The 18066-nt window shown below is 37.6% G+C and overlaps 1 protein-coding gene across 9 annotated transcripts in view; it reads left to right on the top strand.

The window, feature by feature from the left end:
* The window catches only part of FRYL (FRY like transcription coactivator), a 232292-nt gene that overhangs the window by 31367 nt on the left and 182859 nt on the right, over positions 1–18066 (top strand). For all 9 annotated transcript variants that reach the window (XM_023764804.1, XM_023764802.1, XM_023764805.1 and 6 more), the window contains exon 2: positions 5586–5755. The gene's annotated coding sequence lies outside the window, so the exon portion shown is untranslated. The remainder of the gene's footprint in view (positions 1–5585; positions 5756–18066) is intronic.

The raw sequence follows: 18066 nt of genomic DNA, 5'->3' as shown, positions 1-18066 counted from the left end.
CTTGAGGTGTTACTGTTGAGAAACCCAAGGCTCTGGATAAATGATTTTCTCCTTTAAAAAGGATTTTAAGGAATTTCAATGCAAAGACATGAAAGGAGGGCATTCCAGATGGATGAAAGATAGGGGTGTAGGAATGAACGGGGTGTGTTTGCACAGAGCCGAGTTCAGCCTGACTAGTTAGAGAACATTATCGAGGTGGGCTAGCAGCTTATTCTTTTCCATTAGGACCCTTGACTTTGAAGCTAATGAACTTCTGGAACTTATCCTGTGGGCATGTGGAGCACCACTGAATTACCAAGCCAGGGAGTTTCATGATTAGAGTTGTATGTTAGGAAGGTGCATTTGGCAGCAATATCAGGTAGTATTGGAGTAGTGAGAGGGGTGGTCAGAGCAGTTAGAATGACCACTTAGAATTCTTTTGAAGTCATTAGGAAGAGTTAGTATTGTGGTGATTGGGGTCAGTGCACATGACTGGTAGTTGAGGATAAGTTGGTCGGTGAGAAAGTAGAGGCACAAATGTGTAATAAGAGGAAATAAAGAGGAGTCTGTGGTGCATGAGTAAGTTTTTTTTTAAATGATTTTGTTGTTGCTTAATGGTCACCTGAATACACAGGTGAGATGTAGGTTTAGCTTTCAGAAGGGAGGCTTCGGAGAGCCTGAGCACAGGAAGAGGGACTTGGCAGCCTTGAGTGGAATCTGAAGCTTCCATTGTGCACCCCCTTTCAGTTTGAGAGATGAGAGTATCTGTAGAGAGGAAGGGACTGTGGGGTGTCTGGGAACTTGAAGGGTAGAAAAGTCTCAGCCTCTCTAAGAGGGAACTCACTGGGGACAACCATCACTCTTTCGGAGCACGAGATAGAATAATAGTAATGTAGTAGTAGTGTACTTTCATTAGTCTTTTATGCAAATAACTTATATAAGATCAGGTTTCTTCTCTCTATGCAATATAGTTTCTTCTCTCTTATGCAACCCAGTAGTTGTTGGGTTGGTTAAACAAATTTGGTTAAAATGAGGAATAATAGGAAAGAGACGTACCTTAAATATTTTATAATTCATAAGTGTATAAATGCTTACATATCATCAGTCTTCTGCTGTATAGCTGAGGCCTTCTGTTTAGGATATTTTAAAAGTGACTTGCCTTTTTCAAATTGAAAAGCTTAAGTTTCAGCAACAAAGAATTTTCTTTTTGTGCTCATATTTTTGACGTAATATGTAACTAAATTACATCACTATAGTTAATACAACTGGCATAAGCAGATTTTGGAACAAATAAAATTTACTCTTGAGCCCGGCTGGTGTTGCTCAGTGGTTGAGCATCAACCTAGGAACCAGGAGGTCATAGTTCTGTTCCCGGTCAGGGCACATGCCTGGGTTGTGGGCTAGATCCCCACTGTGGGGCGTGCAGAAGGCAGCTGATCAATGATTCTCTCTCATCATTGATGTTTCTATCTCTCTCTCTCCCTTCCTCTCTGAAATCAATAAAAATATATATTGAATTATAAAAAAATTACTCTTGATAGGCATGCAACTCGGTTGTTGATAGAAAAATGAAATGGTGTATCAGAGAGAACCCCTCCTCCCCCCAAAAGGAAATGGAACCTCGGAAGTTGTGGCTTGTCCATGGTTTTAGGTTTGGCAAGAGTTTGGTTTTATCTTGAATTCAATTATATATTTTTCATTATATAGTATTTTGCAAGGTGATGAGGAATAATATGTGGAATATTGGTTAGTGCTGAGGAAATGATAGAATATATATATATATACATACACACACATATATATGTAATATAGCAGCTTTACTGAGCTAAAATTCACACACCATCCAAATCACCAACTTAAAGTGTATAATTCGAGGTTTTTGCACAGAATTGTGCAACCATCACCACAGTCGATTTTAGAACATTTTCATCATCCTCTAAAGAAACCCATCTCTTTTCCTGTGGCCCTAATCAAACTCTAATCTACTTTCTCTCTATATTAGTTGTCTATTCTGGACATTTCATATAATGTTAAGATTCATTTTTGTAGCATGTATGTATTAGCACTTCATTCCTTTTTATGGAAGAATAATATTGCATTGGAGTGATATGTCACATTTTATTCATTCATCAGTTGATGACATTTGTGTAAATTCTGTTTTTAGCTATTACAAAAAGTGCTACTATACACATTTGTGTACCTATTTTTGCATGGCTGTATGCTTTCACTTCTTTTGGTATATATCTGGGAGTAGAATTGTTGGGTCATGTTTAACTTTTTAAAAAAAATTTATTTATTTATTTATTTTGTTGTCTAAAGTTTTACATATGTCTCCTTTTTCCTGCTTGACCCCCTCACCCGCCGCGCCCCCAGCCATTCCCACCCTGGGCAAGCCCCCAGCACCCCAGTGTCTGTGTCCATTGGTTATGCTAATATGCATGCATACAAGTCCTTTGGTTTCTCTCTAACCACCCCCCCCCCCTTCCCTGCCATTTGTCTCTGGATGTATTCTTGTTCATCAAATTATGTTGATCATTATATCCCACATATGAGTGTGATCATGTGATATTTATCTTTCTCTGACTGGCTTATTTCGCTTAGCATAATGCTCTCCAGTTCCATACCTGCTGTTGCAAATGGTAAAAGTTCTTTCTTTCTTTCTTTTTTTTTTAAAGGGGAGAATGATGATTTTTATTTTTATTTTTTTAAATATATTTTATTGATTTTTTTTTACAGAGAGGAAGGAAGAGGGATAGAGAATTAGAAACATCGATGAGAGAGAAACATTGATCATCTGCCTCCTGCACACTCCCTACTGGGGATGTGCCCACAACCAAGGTACATGCCCTTGACCGGAATCGAACCCGGGACCCTTGAGTTCTCAGGCTGACGCTCTATCCACTGAACCAAACCGGTTAGGGCAGTTCTTTCTTTCTTATAGCGGCGTAGTATTCCATTGTGTAGATGTGCCACAGGTTTTTAATCCACTCATCTGCTGATGGGCACTTAGGTTGTTTCCAAATCTTAGCTATTGTAAATTGTGCTGCCTTGAACATAGGGGTGCATAATATCCTTTCTTTTTGGTGTTTCTGGTTTCTTGGGATATAGTCCTAGAAGTGGGATTAGTGGGTCAAATGGGAGTTCCATTTTTAACTTTTTGAGGAAACTCCATACTGTCTCCCACAGTGGCTGCACCAGTCTGCATTCCCACCAGCAGTGCACGAGGGTTCCTTTTTCTCTGCATCCTCCCCAGCATTTGTCGTTTGTTGATTTGTTGATGATAGCCATTCTGACAGGTGTGAGATGGTACCTCATTGTTGTTTTGATTTGCATCTCTCGGATGATTAGTGACTTTGAGCATGTTTTCATATGTCTCTCGGCCTTCTGTATGTTCTCTTTCTAAAAGTGTCCATTTAGGTCCTTTGCCCATTTTTTGATTGGATCGTTTATCTTCCTTTTGTTAAGTTGGATGAGTTCTCTGTAAATTTTGGAGATTAAACCCTTATCTGAAATACCATTGGCAAATATGTTCTCTCATGCAGTGGGCTTTCTTGTTGTTTTGTTGATGGTTTCTTTTGCTGTGCAGAAGCTTTTTATTTTGATTTAGTCCCATTTGTTTATTTTCTCCTTTGTCTCTCTTGCCCTAGGAGCTGTGTCAGTAAAAATATTGCTATGACATATGTCTGCTATTTTGCTGCCTATGGAGTCTTGTAGGATTTTAATGGTTTCCCGTCTTACATTCAAGTCCTTTAGCCATTTTGAGTTTGTTTTTGTGTATGGTGTAAGTTGGTGATCTAGTTTCATTTTTTTGCATGTATGTGACCAAATTTCCCGGCACCATTTATTGAAGAGACTGTCTTGAGGTCATGTTTAACTTTTGAGGAACTGCCAGACTGTTTTTCAAAGTGGCATGCGTATGTTTTTAAAGTGATTTTATTTTTCTGACTATAACAGTAACAAATGCCCTTTGGAGATATTTTGGAAAATATAGAGCTGCATAAAAGAAAAAAAATCACTTTTAAAAAATCACTATTTAGAAATAATATTTAGTAGGTTTTTTCATGTTTTAATGTATTAAAAATATGGCTGAAATTATATATAATTGAGTCATGCCTTTTTTTTAAATTAACAGCATTTGCCCATGTTATTTTTGAAATTGTATTTTTATTTTATCAAAGAATATCTGTTCTGTTCTCTTTAGTGTTCTCTCTCTTTTCAGTTTTTCAAATTTACAATTAGTTCCGAGGAGTGTGGGAAGGGAGTGGGAATAAATACATTAACCAGTGTATCATGTTTAAGTAGAAATTACTTCTAGGTTAACTAGAACCTGATAGTGCATCTGCTGAGTAAATCATGATTTAGTTAACTGTTTTCCAAATTTGGACACTTAGCTTTCTTACAGTTTTTCTTTATAACTAATGTAAAAATTTTATACATAAAATTCTGTGCATTTTGAGTTCCCAGAAGTGTAATTAGGTCAGTAGCTATGACTATTTTAAAGATTCTTGTTCTATGTTGACAAATTGCTTTTCATGATGGTTGTCAAATTTACATTTCCTTTAGCAATGGATATTTATGCCTTTTTTACTGCACCTTCATTAGCAGTGAGTAAATGGAGAACAGTCGAGTTTTAAGGCCACTTAGCAGGGACTTTTTAGTTTCGTTCTCTGATGTGTATGGTGCTGGTACAACGTAGGCACAGTAGGCACTGAATCTCTGTTGAACTGCTTCCAGTAGGAAAGAGAAATTTTGTTCTGAAGGACAAGAAAATAACTGCCGTTTGATTTTCCAGGAAAAGTAGCCTTGTTATACCGATCATATTGAAGCTCATGTTTTTATGAAAAAGGAATGAAAGCAAAAATCAAGCGTATTTGGAAAAATTGTCTTACATTTAATTTTGTTTGAACATTTACATGTTTCAGAAGTCAAAATGACACATTGAGTGCTGTTAATTCCCATCCCTGTTTCTTATTGTATATATACTTCTGTACCTTACTTGTTCTGGTGATCTTTTCATAGAAAAACACTAAGTGCTTCCTCATTCATTGTTACAGCTCCATGATATTCTTTCTTATGGATGTAACATAGGCGACTTTACCAACCCTCTTGGGTTGTTTTCACTTTTACAAGTAATCCCACAATAATCTTGCTTTATTTTGTGAGTGTACAATTACAGCACGCCTTTAGAAGAATGTCCCAGAAGGATTGTTGAGCAATGGAGAATGCTTACCTCCTTGGGAACTTTTTGAAAGATAGATAGTTCTAGGGTTAATACTCCAAGTCCCATAATGTACTAGTATATGCCTTTAAGTACCATGTAAGCACTCTTAGGATGATGGCTCTTGTGTCGTCAAGAAACAGGTGGTGAAGAAGTTCATCATGTACTTCAGAAAGATGTTACAGGTGGTGAAAAAAATATTTAAATTAGAATCTTGTTTTCTCTTTGCAGATAGATTTTTCCCTATATAGTTGAGATTTTTTTATAAGTAAATTCTTGTTAGCCAAATTCTCAGTTATAAAAACTAATTTCACTAATGATAAAATGTTACAACTTTGTTACAAACATGGCTCTTACTAATAACCAACCATATTTCTTTCTTTTCCAGCCTTTATCATTCCACATTCTGCTTTGTACATGGTGAATCACTGCTGCTTTGCACTGGCGTGCCCATTTGTGTGCCTACAAAATACAAGATTGAAAAAGCTTCTAGATGGATCCTTTCCAAATTTGGTGTCTTTTCTACAAACTGTGTGCCTCAACAATCCTTTCTAAGTGGTAAGGATATGTGTTTAAAAAAATAATAGAACTTTGTAAAACAATATTTGGATTGCCTTCTCCTATTTTATACCTTCTCTTTTTACATATAAGTAATACCTGCACTATTTTTGCTAATTAAAAAAAAATCACATCTTGAAATAGCAGTAACATCAAGTTTTGGCAGCTTTAAATCATCCTTTTCATATTATATTCTGGTTACAGTATAATATGTGTTATTTATAAAGAATAAAAATGTGAGAACAACTTTATGTTTGCGTACTCTATGTACTCTATAATCCCTCGCTATGAGGCTGAGGTAGTTTATCCCATGATTATCATTCCCTATCTATTTAGGTATTTGAATACATTGTGTCAAGAACAACCTCTTCCTAGCGATTGTAAATTATGTATACATTTATGGAGATGATAAGAGAGGTGTGTAATTCCAGTTCTTCTTTTTATAGCAGGCACTATGTGTGTCTTTCCATATTCTTAACATTTTTTTTTTTTGGAATCGTAGATGCTAGTTAGCCAACATGTTTTTGAACGTCTGAGATTTATTTAGAACACATTTTGGGGGTGGGGTACAGAGGAGTAAAATGGAGCAGAACAAATTGCTGAAATTTGAGATCTTTACTAAATAAAATGATTGAAGTAGGTTCATTTTGAGCGTTAGTCAACAAATACTTACCAAATGCCTGCTCTTTATGGATGAAAATGTATAATGACATTTAGCATTTGTAAGGAAGTAAGTCACCAAATGGAAACCGTGGTGCTAGGTGAAGATGCAAGGCAGGGAGGTCGAGTGAAGAAGGGTGTACGTTTTAGCTCTAATTCTAACCATTAATTGCATTGTGTTCTTGAGTACAGGTTAATTTGCCTTAGTAGACCCCGGCTTTCTCATCTATGAAATGGGTGAATTAAGCTAAGTGATATATAAGATTTTTTTGGTGTTTTCATATACCTAACACTTTATGACCATAATGAACAAGTTGATAGATTTTTATTTTTATTTTTTTGAGGATACCATTTCTTCCCTAACCTGTCTCACAGAGATATTTTCAGACTATTTTCTTTGAACTGTGGGATTAGAATAAGATCCTCACTATCAGAACATTTTTCAATTAACCATTTTCTTTTGAAGTTGTTGTCTTTCTTCTTTCTCTTATTCTTTTCTCTCCACATTCTTATCCTTCTCTTCTGTTGACTTCTATAGAAATTTTCTTCATTTGACTCAGATGTTCCTTGTCTGTCTTTTGTATCATATTCATGGCTCTCAGCATGGCCCTTGACCTGGTTGGCATCCATCATTTCCAGGACACTATGTCTTAGAACAGTGGTTCCAGTCCTGGGGTCCTTTTAAAACCTTCTAAACTGAGCTTGGGAGAAGGGTCTGATTCTTTGGCGGGCAGCTGAAACCAAGTAGTAAACCAGCATTAGTTCACTAGGCCTGGAGCCCCACAGTTCTGTGTACTCCTCATACCCCATCACTTCTTCCTCAGACCTCATCCTCACCTGGACCACTTCCATTTCTGAGGTCTTGGAAAGTTTCCTGTCATGTTCATAACCCTCTATCATGTCGCACTTTTCGAATCTGTTCTTTGTCTTTGTTATGACTTGTAGTTTCCTGGAGTTTTCTAGTTTTTCTTATTTTTAGTTTTTTCCTAGCCTCATTAGCCTTCTACTCACCCAAACCCTGTGGTCATCCTTGCAGCAGCATCTTGCATTCTCTTGCCTTTTTAACATCCTGAGGAACCTGTTTTACCAAATCTCAAATATAAGTTAAAATGCCATCTACATTCTTTTCTCCTAGTTCCAGCTGCTTGATGTGGTTGGAAAAGGTCTGTCTAAACTGGTTCTTTTCAAAGTTGGCTGCTTAGCCTTCCTTCAGAAGACCACATCCCCTTCACTGCCAGCTTGCCTTTTTGGGGCTACCTAGCATACTTCCTGACCTCTTCTTTTCATTTCAGATTTGTTTTTGGTGTCTGAAGAAGAAATCTTTTAATGGGAAATCTAAACCATATACAAAAGTAAATAGACTTGTATAATAAATAAACCCTGGTATAATGAACCCCCTTGTGCTAATCAAAGTTCAATAATTATCAAGTCATGGCCAAATTATCTGTCTCCCACTGACTTCTCTCCCTCTCCTGTATTATTTTAAAGCAAATCTTGGACATCAGATCATTTATTTGGATTTCAGTATGTATTCTTAAAGTATAAGACCTTCTTAAAATATATATATGTGTGTGTGTGTGTGTGTGTGTGTGTGTGTGTGTGTGTGTACACACACCCATGAGAGTGCTTGAGATCTTGGTTCCAGCATGTTATTAGTTTGGCTCCAATAAATTCTTATAAAAGTAAATATACAAATTAACCACGATACCATTATCATCCTTAAATAAACAACAATTTCAGTATAATCACTTACCTAGTTGGTGCCAATCCTAGCTCTTATCCAGTTAAAGCAGTTGACTGGATTAATTAGGATCTAAGTAAGCCCTCCTTCCACTGAAATTGGTTGATTTTCCTCTTAAGATTTCTTCCTCACCTGCACCTTCCCTTTTTGTCCTGAAAATTGATTTATTGAACAAATTGGGTCCTTGTCCTGTAGTTGTGGCTGCTTCTGATTATATTTCTGTGAAGTGATTAACCTACTAATCTATCCTTTGTATTTCTTGTTAATTGGTAGTCAGATCTCGAGACATGCTCAGATTCAGGTTTGATTTCTTTTGGCCTGTGTCTGTAACAGGTGACTGTGGTGCAGACGTCTGCTTGTTGGTGGTTAGTTGCTATCTGTGCACAACGCTTTAGATGAGAGGTTGGCAAACTCTCTCTGTAAGGGAGCAAATAGTGTATATTTTAGACTCTGTGGGCCATCTGGTCTTCTCTGCAGCAACTACTAATCTCTGCTGTTGTAATGGGAAAGCCGCCACAGACAAAATGTACTAGTAAGTGAGTGGCCATGGCTATGTTCCAGGAAAACTTTACTTGCAGAAACAGGTGATGGACTTCCTGCTTTAGGTCTATTAAATCATTAGGGGTTGCAAGATAGTGATATTTTAATGCTATAACTTTACTGTTCATATGTCAGATGGCATGTTCTATAAAGAGACAGTATTCCTCATGCGTTATTTGTTACCTTAGAGGTACAGTTTGTACAGTCGTACACGACATAACGGTGTTTCAGTCAGCAAGGGACCACATATACGACGGTGGTCCTGTAGGGTTACAGGGCAGGTAAAAAAATTCTTATTGCCTAGTGACAATGTAGCCATCATAATGTCATAGTGCAACACATTACTCACATGTTTGTGGTGATGCAGGTGAAATAAACCTGTGCCACCTGTTGCATAAAAGTATAGTATATAAATTATGTACTATGCTTTTTTGATAATTATAACAAATGATGACTGTTACTAGTTTGTGTATTCATTATACTATACTTTTTATCATTATTTTAGTGTACTCTTTCTACTTATTAAAAAAAGTTTGCTGTAAAACAGTATGCCTGATACATCGTGTTTATTGCGTCTCTTGTTTGCATCATGTTCTCTTGCTCTTGATTTAATCTTGTGGGTTTTTTGCTGTTGTTGTTTTGTACAGTAGCATGATTGTAGCCTAGGAGCAATAGGCTATATCCCATGTAGCTGAGGTGGGTACCATCTAGGTTTGTGTAAGTGCACTCCTAAGTTTCTACAGCAACGAAATCCTCTGGAGACATATTTCTCAGAATGTATCCCAGTCATTAAGCAGCTCATGACTGTGTAGTAGGATAAAGTTGGATAAAGGTTAAAGTTTCCCTTGGCTTGCCAATTTCAAAAAGTAAGTTGGTTATATTAGCATTCTCCAACAGTGACCAATTATGGTCTTCCCTTCTCCCCCAAACTTGTTATGAACTCTTTACTTTAAACAAAAATTATGATTTGGATTTTTAAAAATTATGTTCATAATCCTTATTAATACTTAAATCATTTAGTCTTTGGGGTGTGGGAGCTTTTTCAAGTTGCTTACTGAGTTACTTTAACATGGCTAGTCATTTTGGAAAGCTTCTTTGTCTGGTGTGACAAAGAATTCCAGGCTCACTGTGTACGTATTCTCTACACACCTAATATCACCAAGTTCTCTAGAGAGTCCTGATTCTCTTATTGGGGAATGGAATTTCAAGACTACAGTCTGGGCAGGCTCTAGGGCTTCTCATTGTTAATGGGTTGATCACTGTTTCTAGGATTCTTCAGTAGTCAGAACTAAAATATATATATATAAAGATAAAGAACCTCATGAGTTCATACTGATACATCTAATTCAATGGCAGCACAAAAAGATTTTAACTTTTTTTAAATTGATATTTTCATCTTTCTCTCAGCTGAGATTCCTGGTTCTCAATGAGACCAGGAATAAATACAATTAGAACATTCTATAATTATTTATAGTACCCCATTATACTAGTATACTGGTCAGTCTCCAGATAGCAATACCAATGTTAAAGGTTTGCTTTTGTCTGCCTTTTTTTGTTCAGTATTACGTCTGTGAGATTTACCCATGTCGTATTTAATAATAGTTTGGGTTTTTATTTCATTGTCTTGTAGTATTCCATTGTGTGAAAGATCACAATTTTTTGTCCGTTCTCTAGTTAATGATTTTTTGAGTTGCTTCTGGTTTGAGATAATTATGAATAAAGTTGCTATGAACATTCTTGTACATGTCTTTTGGTGGACATAGGCACTTTTTCTCTTGGATATACAGATGCTCCTTGACTTGGCTTGTGTCCTGATAACAAGTTAAGTCCGTAGTAAGTTGTAAGTACATTTCATACACCTAACCTAATGAGCATCATAGCTTAGCCTAGCCTACCTTCAACAAGCTAGGAACACAATATCCAAAAAACGCTGGCAGCACAGTACACTAGACTCTAGTGTACCAGAGTATCATTTTTTTTTACCCCCCTGATTGTGCGCAAGGCTGGGAGCTGTGGCTTCCCAGAATCATGGGAGAGTAGTGTACATATTGGGAGAAGTGTACATAGCCTGGGAGAAGATCCTAATTACAACTTTGAAATGCGGTTTCTACTAAATGTGCACCGCTTTCCCACCATTGTAGAGCTGAAATATCATAAATGGAACCATTGTCATTCAGGGACCATCTGTTTACCCAGCAATGGAAGTTGCAGTCTCTTTTGGACGAAGGGTACATGTCCCTAGGAATGGTTAGTCATAGTACTGTGTATTAATTATCTACTGCTGTGCAAGAAATCACCCCAAACTTAGTGGCTTAACAGCAAACATCTCACAGTTGTGTGGGTCAGTTTCTGTAGGGGCGCAGCTTACCTGAGTGCCTCTAGCTCAGGGTGTCTCATAAAGCTGCAGTCTACGTGTCAGCTGGGGCCACATTCATCCCAAGGCTCAATTGGAAGGGACACAAAGGATCCTTTGGGGTGCTTTCAAGCGCACTCATGTGATTATTGGCAGGTCTCAGGTCCTTTCTGGCTGTTGGCCAGAGCACCAGGTCCTGGGCCCCTCTACGGGACAACTAACAACACAGCAGCTGGTTTATAGTTTGGAGAAAGGCAGGTAGGGTGTCCACCATGGAAGCCATGGCCTTTTCATAACCTATTCCTAGAGTGCCAACCCATCACATAGGCTGTATTCTTATTTTGAAAAAAATTGTGGTAAAATGTACTTAACAAAGTTTACAATTTTCACCATTTTTAAGTGTGTAGTTCATTGGCGTTAAAGTACATTCACATTTTTGTGCAATCATTACTACCATCCATCTCCAGAATTGTTTTCATCTTCCCAAACCGAAACTCTGTACCTATTAAATTATAACTCCCCATTCCTGTCTCCCCCCAGCCCCTGGCAACCACCATTGTACTTTGTATTTCTGTGAATTGACTACTTGAGGTACTTCGTAAGTGGAATCACAGAATATTTGTCCTTTTGTGACTGGCATAGCTCACTCTGCGTTAGGTCTTCAGTGATCATCCATGTTGTGGCATGTGTAAGAATCTCTTTCCTTTTTAAGACTGAATGATATTCTATTGCATGTATATACTACACTTTGTGTATCCATTTCTCCATTGATGGAGATTTGCTTCCTTCTTTCTGTCTGTTGTGAATAACACTGCTATGGACATCGATGTTTTGCATGCTATTCTTAGAAGCCAGTCTCTGAATCTACTTCATACTTAAGAGGAGGTAATACCTAGAGGTGTGAATGCCAGGAGGTGGTGGGCTCCTCTCAGAGTGACTACCACACTGTTCAGGTCAGTCTTAATAAATTTTCTCTACAATTATGTACTAACTGGATATGGATTTAAGTTCATTTATTTACTTTTGATATTTAATACCTGTTCTAAATATAATTTTGTTTTATAATTATGTATACTAGTTTCATAGTTTCAAAGTCAGATCCACAAAACAAGGGTTTAGTCAAGGGAGTGTAAGTTCTCTGTTTTCTCTACCCTTTTCTTCCCCTCCTAAGTAATTCGATTCTAAAAGCTTTGGTTTACTTTTCCATCCTGTTACTGTTTTAATGTAAATGATAAAATGCTATATACCTTGCTTTTTTTTACTTAATATATCCTGGCAATCACTCCTTAGTTGTAAATTACTGCGATCACTCCTTAGTTGTAAATTACTCAATTCCTTTTTATAGCTGCATAATATCCCATTGAATGAATAAATAAACCTGATTTTTGGGTTGTTTCAAATTTTTGTAAATTGGGTTGTTTCTATTCATAGCCCTATGCATATAAATGTCTTTTTTATGTTTGTCAGTATATATTTGGGACAGATTCCTAGATGGGGAATTGCAGGGTCAAGGGTAAATGAGTATACAGTTTTACTAGATATTGCCACATTTATCCTCCTAAGAATTATATCTCTTTGTGTTCCCATCAGTAAAATATGAAAGTACCTATTTTTCTATACATGAACCTCATCAACAGAACATGACAATCTTGGTTTGTTTGGTTTTTTGTTTTTGCCAAAGGGAATTTTATTGTAGTGTTAATTTCCATCTCTCATTATGAGTGAGTTTGAACATATATTTTTTTAACTTTAAAAATTTCTTTTTTATAGACATTTCAGAACCATTTAAATCAACAGATAAATCAACAGTGAATTTTCTTAGATAACATACATATTTACCTGGAGGTGCACATTGGGTTAAGAGACATTTACATTTCTTTTTCTGTTAGCTGTCCATTTCTTTAGCCTGTTTTCAGTAGGTTTGTTGGTATATTCTATTTTATAAGCTCTTTACATATTAGTGATAGGAACCTTTTGTCTATGTGTTTTCTTTCTGCCAGTTAAATAGAGGTATTCTTTAAGCTGCCTTTAGCTTGCTTCATTTTGCTTCTCATCCTTTTCTGATAATGTTACATTTATTCTCCTGGCTCAGTGATCATTTAATATTTGATGACTCCACATCTATAGCTCAGACTTATTCTACTATTTTTTCAAACTCAACATGCCCCAGGTAGAAGGCGACTTTATCTGCAAACCTGATGTTCCTGTGTTCGTTTATCAGGTAAATGGCATTACCATTTTCCCAGTTGAGAACTGGAAGGGATCTTTTGAGGTTTATTTATTATTAATTCAGCAAGTGTTTGTCGAGAACCAACCAAGTGCCAGGTCTTGGACTGGGCACTAAGTAACGAATAGTCCTAGTCCTAGCTTCCAGGGAAGAGTCTGATGGAGGAAAAGGTATTAAATTAATACCCAAACCCAAGAGTAACTCTGGAGAGGTTAGGGGATAGCCTCTTTGAGAAAGTGACATTTAAACAGATTTGAAGGCCTGTTAGGGGTTTACCTGGTGAAAAAAACCAGGGGGCCAGGTTCCAGATACAGGAAACAGTGTGGAAGGATCCTGAGGCAGGAAAAAAGTTGAACTGCTAGGAAACAATAAGACCAGTTTGGCTGGCGTGCAGGGAGCAGGGGTGGAGGGCCTTGAGATGTGACTTGATTTACTTTGTAAACCCATCACTGGAGCACAAGTGGAAATTGGTAGAAGCCTGGTCAGGAGGCTATAGTTGTGAAAAGTGATGGTTCCGCTGTGAGATTCTTTAGTTCTTCTTCAGTGCTTTGCTCATTCCTCCCATAGTTTTATTTCCTGAGCTCAGAAAGTTAACTCTTGACTACCCTGATAGGTTTTTACATATTGGTCCCCACTCTGTGTTTGTCTCTGTTTCCAGTCTAATCTACTTCAGAAGATAAATCCCAGGTCTGTTCCTGTCACCTCCTTTCTCAAAGGCTCCCTGGGATGGGTGATTTTATGTGTCAACCTGACTGGGCTACAGGTTGCCCAGAGAGCTGGTAAAACATTATTTCCAGGTATGTCTGTGAGGGTGTTTGCGGAAGACACTAGCATTTAAATTAGTAGGCTAAGTAAAGAAGACCCGCCCTCACCATTGTGGGGCATCATCCAATCCCTTGAGGATCCAAATAGAACAAAAAGGAAGAGGAAGGGCCATTTGCTTCCCTCCTTGAGCTGGGCCTTCCATCTTCTTCTGCCCTCAGACATTGGAGCTTCTAGTTTTGGGCCTTTGGACTCTGGGACTGGCACCAGAAGTATCTCCCCTCCTCCTGAACCCCACTCTACCCCCCTCTGAACCCCACTCTACCCCCCTCGGCCTCAGACTGACAGTTAAACCACTGGCTCCATAATCATGTGAAGCAATACCTGCAATAAGTCTCCTCTTACCTCTCTCTCTCGCTCTCCTATAGATTCTGTTTCTCTGTAGTCTCTGAACCCTGACGAATATACTCCTTCATTGTGGAAAAATGAAAGCCCACCTGAAACTGAAGTCTTGTATCATTTTCTTTAAGCTTCAAGTTCTGTTCCTCTGAGATTACTTTCCTTTTCTACCTTTTTTTTTTTTTGAGCTCATCTTCTGTCACCTCTCTGCCTCCAGAACCCTGTCTCCCCTCTTTTTCTTCCCTAAAAGCTCTGCTCAAATCCTAGTTATTCCCCTAATCCTCTTTACTTCCCCTCAGTCAGGTTGACTTCTAACCCACACACCCTAGTTTTCTGTTGTTGACATGTCAGTTCTAAGAGGCATCACAGTCTGTGTGGTATTAGAAATATTAAAGTATTTGTTTTTCATTTTTGAAACTGATAACTCAATAGATGTTTGTTGAATTGTATGAAATTAGGGAGCATTTCATGTGGTAATTTCTCCCGGAAATCTTTTGTGAAAAAGACAATTCTTGAGTCCAATTTCACAAATACCTTGTATTGAACCGTTAGGGAGTAGACCTCATGTACAGCTAGGGAAATCTAACTCGCCTTCTGAAACAGTTTTTAAAGTTCAGTGATCATCAAATAATAATTATGTTCTCTATAGTAGTTTGACAAAAAATAAGTTTATATGGCAATATCAGAGATTTCTTACAACTTTCAGGGGACTAATGGCCCACTTAGAGCATTAAATATTTGATTTATGGTGGTGGAGAATGGCCAAATTAATCATGAATATATAGCATATATAAATGTATCCCTGTTTTTACCTGAGGTATCTTGTGGACTAATTGTCCACTTGGCTGACTTGTTATCAGTTATCTTGCTAGGTTAAATGTAGTCTGCACGTTGTCAAAGATTACTGTACTTGATTCTCATATGTAATTATGTTTGTATATTAGGGCCCACTAACATGTTTTGTGTGTGTGTGTGTGTGTGTGTGTGTGTGTGTGTGTAGCAGGGTGCTATAATTTACTGCCTACAAGCTTGCAAAATGATATTATGTGCTCCATTATTTTTATTCTTAACAAATTTTCCTTGTCTCCCTCTCTTCTTCCTCCTTCATTCTCTCCCTTTCTTCTTCTAAATGAGGTTAAATCATTTTGTCTAAGTTAATAGAGCTTAGTATTGTGTAACTGTACTACATACATTATGTTGCCTATAAGACAATTTCTCTGAAATGATAATGGAAATGGGGTTTATACAGATTTGGTTTACATGTGATTTTTCAGATATTAATCTCTTAGTCTGTTTGGATCAGCTCTTGGATTAAATGACTATTTTTGTCTTTTAATATATATTGATGCAATAAAGGGGTTGGGAGATTATACTTTTGGTTCCATACTGAATGGGATTTATTTTTGTCATTGAAAATGCAGTGGGGATTAAACCTTTTAAATCTATTTACAAAAGTACATTTCCCAAAGTCACTTCTCAAATTTTTGGTGTTTCAGCAATATTAACGAATGAGAAATATTTTGGTTGTATTATTTTAAGAAATATCTTAATTGAAATTTTACATGTGTTTGCTTAAGATTAAATTAGGACATTTAGTTTTTGAAATATGATTTTTTTTAAATTAGTTTGAAACAGTAACTAGGGCAGGTGCTTATAGGTAAGAATAAAATTATCATTTGGTAATCTGATCTTCAATCAAACTGTATTTAGTTTGGAGTGATGAAAGTGGTTTTTTTTTTAATACTGAGCATCTATAAAACAAATTGTTTCATATGACTTCTGGTTTGACAGGTGTATGAAAGTCTTAAAGATAAAATTGTCATAAATGAAATATTGCATTCCACATAGGATTTATGTAACTAGCAGTGAGGGTGAAAAAACCCGAAGTGGGAGAAATGACTCGAAGTTCCTCACTTTGCACTTTCCATATCTTTTTTCCTCTCTCATTTCAAATCCTACATGAGTATATTATTACATCGTGAATATAATCACATTAATTCAAAAGCCTGCTATGTTGTGGTAAGCATTTGTTGTTTTGTAATAATTCCATTTGTACCACATTGGAACTTTTCAACAGCACTTTCTGTTTAGGACAGTTTAGGAGGGATGGTCCTAGAACTGGGTGAGTCACTCCACACTACAGATTCCATAAGGTCACAATCTTTGTCTTATTCATTGTGTCCTTCACTACTTTAATATGCAGTTGGGCTCAGTGAAGGTAATAGAATTATGTCCATTTCTGTTTATTATACTGTACCTGGTGTTAGGTTTCTGGAAAGCTTAATTTTTTTTTCTTTATTCTTTTTCTTTTTATTATTTGTTGATTTGAGAACTGGGGTGGGGGCGGGGAGAGAAAGAAACATTGATTTGTTCCACTTATTAATGCATTTATTGGTTGGTTCTTTTTTCCCCCTTCTTACCACTTCCTCTCATCCTGGTCTTCGCAGGGTCATGGCCTCCCTGCAGGCCCCTCAGGTGGGAGGCTCCCCCAGGCCCGGCCCCCAGCATGGGGAGGGGAGCTGAGAAACTGTAGCCTCAGTCCCCAGAGCTGTGGTATTGATTGATTCTTATATGTGCCTGGACTGAAGGTGAAACCCACAACCTTAGTATATCAGGATAACATTCAAACCAACTGAGCTACTTGATCAGGACTTCTTTTTGCTTTCTTTTGATACATTTTCTAGTTAGTATTGACATTTAGCCCTATTATGATTTGAATGTATGTTCAACTTCTTAACAAGAAGAGGAGCAAAACCTACATTGTAAAGTTGGTCCAGAGACAACATTCAGAAGGTATCATTCCAGTGACCCTGAACTCCTCTAAACTAAGCCAAGGACCAAATACTCTTTCAACTTAGAGGGGAAATAAAAGAAAAAAGGCATGCAGGGATGCAGGAGAAAAAGGATGGTTTAAGTGGAGTGGAGGGAAGTTTCATTTTAAACCACAGTTATAGCAATTGATAACCTGTATACTTTGTCCGGTTTTTCCCTATAATGTAGAAATGTTACCCATGTCCCCACCTTTTGCCGGTGGAAGTGGGCTTCTTGGAGTGCTCCGGGAACAAGAATTTCCTGAGGCCCCCACGGGAAGATGAGGTATCAGAGAAAGCTTTATTGGTGATGTAACACTAAGGGAGTTCCCTTCAAGGTCCCATCTCCCTCCGCCCTGCCATGGGAAAAGTCCATTTTGTCTTCAGCTGGGCCAAGATCAAAGCCACTGCCCAGTTTCTGCCCCATGTCTGCACAGTCCAGTCCAGCGTCCGGCTAGGCTAGCTTGTGCTCCCAGCTGCATGTAGTCCATGGCCTGTGGGCTCCGCCTGGCACAGGTGAGTGTGGGTCACGGAGTCAGCGAGTGTAAGGAGGTGGGAGCCAGGAGCAAAGCGAGAGGAACAAGAGAGAGAATTCTTTGTGGATTTTAACTAGGTACAGTGATGGCGAATCAATGACACGCGTGTCAGAGATGACACGCGTGTCAGAGGTGACACGCGAACTCATTTTTTTGGTTGATTTTTCTTTGTTAAATGGCATTTAAATATATAAAATAAATATCAAAAATGTACATCTTTGTTTTACTATGGTTGCAAAGATCAAAAAATTTCTATATGTGACACGGCACCAGAGTTAAGTTA

The sequence above is a fragment of the Myotis lucifugus genome, unplaced genomic scaffold, assembly GCF_000147115.1.
Source record: "Myotis lucifugus unplaced genomic scaffold, Myoluc2.0 scaffold_349, whole genome shotgun sequence".
Lineage (NCBI taxonomy): Eukaryota > Metazoa > Chordata > Mammalia > Chiroptera > Vespertilionidae > Myotis > Myotis lucifugus.
Note: the sequence above shows the minus strand (reverse complement) of the source record. Positions and strands in the feature narration are given on the sequence as shown.